Below are 3,965 nucleotides of genomic sequence, written 5' to 3'. Positions count from 1 at the left end.
AGAAAAGACAAAAGAAGGCTCTTTCAACACCCTGTGTATAGTTATATTGTGGAACCTACTGCTCAAGGATGCTGTGGATGCCAAAAGTTTAGGTTATTGCAAAAGCCATTAGAAAGAGTCATGGAAAAAATGCAGAAAGGGCTATTAAGCACTTCTGGCTCAGGAAGAAGCCCTTCAGCCAAGGACTGCTGGAGGCCAGGAAATTTAACACTGAAATGTTACCTTCCTCTGCATATTGTAAGTTTTATGGGATAAAGGGTTTGGAAGAGATCTCCTGTAGCCTTGAATCCCCTTTTATTAACTTATCAATCATGTGCAGCCTCAGGGAGGGACATTTTTAGGATGGAAGAGGGAGCAAGAAGGTCGCAAGGAGGCTAAGGAATCGTCTCTGGCTCTTTCTCTGGCCTGAAATAACCCTTGGGGAGCTGTGGGGCCACGCTGAGGTGAGGGAGCACGGCTGCCCGCTCTGCCTCACCAGCTCCCAGCTATGCTAATTGCATTAGCTGCCGCCCTGAGGATTTTTCCCGGTCTAATTTTGCTGTCTCATAGTTCTGACCTGGTTTTGACATTTGAAAGAGCAAGTAAAACCCTCACATGTGTCAGGTGGTTTAGCTGCCATCAGCTTCCTTGCTGTTTAATGACTGTGCCCGAATGCCCAGCCAAGGCAGTGTTGGATATCCCTGGGTAAGCAAAGGATTACGGAGGTGCTGCGAGGTCAGGCTGCTTTGTTTCAGCTGTGCCAAGAAATCGTGTCCACCCTCCGCAGCCTTTTGGGCAGCCACAGGCTCCCTCCCGCTGTCTTATTTTCAAGTTGTTCTGCAAGGTGGTCTAGTCTTGTATTCCTCCATCTGTGTCTTACCAGGCATTTAATGACAGCAGATTTCCCATCTGGGATGTCCTGACATAATTGCACACCTCAACCCACAAACACTTACATGTGTGCAAGCAACCAAAGTGTGTCGGAAGATAGAAAAGACATATATGCACATTCGAAGTTGAGCATACATATTTTTCTGTTGTAAATAAAAAACACTGTGGCCACGATGAGCACAGTGCCTGTTAGGTCTGCTTTTGTTGTTTTTTTCCTAAAAGGTTATGCCGTCCTTCAGTTTTGAATAGCTCAATGGCATGGGCGGGAGCACAGCACGCACCTGGGAGGCAACAAAGAAATTCCTGTGTGCCAAAACTGGTGTTTAAAGCCGCTCTTCTCTGCGACGGCAGTCAGTGCATAGCCCTCCTGTCTCAGATTCTCCATGCATGAAATGAGGCCAGTAATGTTTATCCACCTACTGTGAGGGCTGATAGAACAAATCATTATTACTCTATGGGGAAAGGAAACCAGGAAGAAATCCCATTGAAATAATTAATATATACAGGAGCAAGTGAACGGGGAGAAAAGGAGGCAGCTTAAGGGCGTATGGTCTTGTAGCACAAAGCAAATGATTCTCCGCTGAGAACAGCATGAATATGGAAACCATGCAACAGATGCACTATGTTGAACATCAAATGTATGTAAATTATTCTGCTTGTCTTTTGGTGCATTTCCTCACCATTCAGAAATGGTTTTATGCTTATCTTCTGAGAGAGAAGCTGAGGAGTTGGTTTTGGTTACAATGAGCGTTGCAGACAAATGGTGAGAGCGTGCAGGGTATGGTGTGATGATGCTATCCAGAGCTGTGGTCGGCCCCTAATTAGCAGGATAGAAACTGGCCTTTGCTTTCAAATTCCTCTGCAGCAAGGCAAAGGGGGCGAGCCCCAGCCAGGCACTTAAGAGCAATGCCATGGAAATGGGGAGAGTTTTTCTTTCTTTCTATTAATCTGAGTTTATTATCCACTCCTTTGGATTTCTGCTGGTGGCCAGTGCTATTTAAAGACTTGGCTTTCAGCCAAAGCCCACACTCATGCAGTTCAAGTAAGAAATACAGACAGAAAAAAACCCCAAATTCTTCACTAGTTCATTGAACAGTTCTGCCGCTGCTGAACACAAAAGACACCATTTCAGTTTCTACATGCAGTCCTGACTTGTAAGCAAGCTGCTTCCCTGAGTGTCAGCTTTGCCAGAGGAACAACCAGACTGCTTGTAGGTGCAACGTGTCTGTACTACTTGGAGTTTCACCTAGGCAGACAGAGGCTCAGGGCAGTGATTTTTACTTGCAATTCTTTTTTTTTTTTTAGGACTTCACACGAAAAGTGCAAACACAAAGTCTGGAACTTCTGATTGTTGTGGCCCACTGAAAATTAAGGGCCATGAAAATTGTTCTTCATAATTTCCTTGATTTCTGGTTATATTTTCCATTCCTGAAAACCGTTGTGGTGGTTGGTAGATATATTGATCAAATGTGTTTATTCATTCTTTTTTGCAGTTGAGACAAATTATTACATATTTCCATAGGCAGGGGAACAAAACTATGGAGATCACGGATATTCAAGAAGGATAGTAAGAACCCAAGATCTTCCCATGATAAAATATTTCAGTGGTGCTGATGCAGGAGTTTGGTCTTCAGAAAGCTACAGGGTTTGTTTTCACAGTGTGGCATTTGGCCTTGCAACCCCAAGTTACAAAATGTTAACCATGAAAGAGAAGTATGAAAAAGGGTTTGGACTGACAGCTGGGAAGTCCCATGTCCCAGCCCTGCTGCAGCAGTGTCACTTTCTAGGTGTTCAGGGCTAAGCTTGTAAATCTGTATTTTGGAATCAAAGTAATTTTCTTCTGAGCCTCAGAGGAGGTAGGAGCTTCCTGTGATGGCCAGGTCTTGCTCTTGGCCCTCAGTTTGGGCTTTCATCTTTCGGTTTCAGTCCCTTTATTCATAACATGTACCTGTGGGCCGTACATCTGACCACACAGAAGTACCCTGAAGACTCATTACTAACAGCTCAGAAGTACAGTATATGGGATGAGGTTCTTTTAAAGCCTCGAGGAAGAAGGCTGAATATTACAAAGCATAATGAATTGGAATATTTCACTGAAAGTGAAATATTCCAATTCATTATCAAAAATTCAAAGTGATTACTATTATGCATTGCCACCTTTGACTCCTCACTAGGTTGGAGGCTAACCTAGGTCCAGTTAATGAGCGTATCATCATTCATTAACATTTACATTGCCAGTTGTTTCAGTGCATTTGAAGTAAATAAAATGTGTAAAGTAAAGGAGAAAGAAGTGAATGTCAGTGAGAAGCTCCAGGGACTGACGCCATTGCCACTAGTCAGCAGACAGCAATTACCTCCACACCTGGCAAATGCGCTCCAGGGTTGCTGAAACTGTTGTGAGAGAGGGGACTGGATGGGAGGAAAAATGGTGTGGTCTGTCTGAACAATTTTCCAGAGAACTGATGTATTTTGCAGTGGATTTAGAAGAATTAAGAAGGAAAAAAAGCTGTTCAGCTGAGCTTTCTGGGTAAACTGATTTTGACCAAGAATGTTATTTATAAAAATGCAAAAATGCTCTCATTGTTTCTAATAAAAACCAGCAAAATAAAAAAATCTGTGGCACAGGCAGAACAGCTTTGATTGTAAGAGTCCCGATTCTGATTTCTCCTGCTATGAGAAGGGCTGCATTTGTGACAGCGTGCCAAGTATTCTGTTCCCACTGCTGTCTTCCTGCAACACGTAAAGGAAGTTTTGAAGGTCCCACTGTTGCTGCAGCTCTGTCTCTTGTCACCGTTGGTAGGGGATCACAGCACAGTGCAGAGCTGCTGCAGAGCCTACGTGGGCTTAAGTAAACTCTTAGGAACTGTTTCTGGGCAGATATCCAGAAGCCAGTGTCTGGCTAAGCTTAGAGGGCTTTTCAGGCACAACTGAGCTGATACTTGACTCCCTTGAATTTAGGTGTGCTAACATTTAGATCAAAAAGACTGATACACAGCTATGTGTTAACATGGTCAGATGAGAGGGCAGCTCAGTTTGGGAGCTATATCCTTCTTGCGGTGGTGACGCAGGCAGTGGCTAAACTGAGATCTTTTTTG

Source organism: Charadrius vociferus, unplaced genomic scaffold (genome assembly GCF_000708025.1).
Source record: "Charadrius vociferus isolate BGI_N301 unplaced genomic scaffold, ASM70802v2 scaffold210, whole genome shotgun sequence".
Taxonomy (NCBI): domain Eukaryota; kingdom Metazoa; phylum Chordata; class Aves; order Charadriiformes; family Charadriidae; genus Charadrius; species Charadrius vociferus.
The sequence above is the reverse complement of the archived record's forward strand: the minus strand, read 5'-3'. Positions refer to the sequence as shown.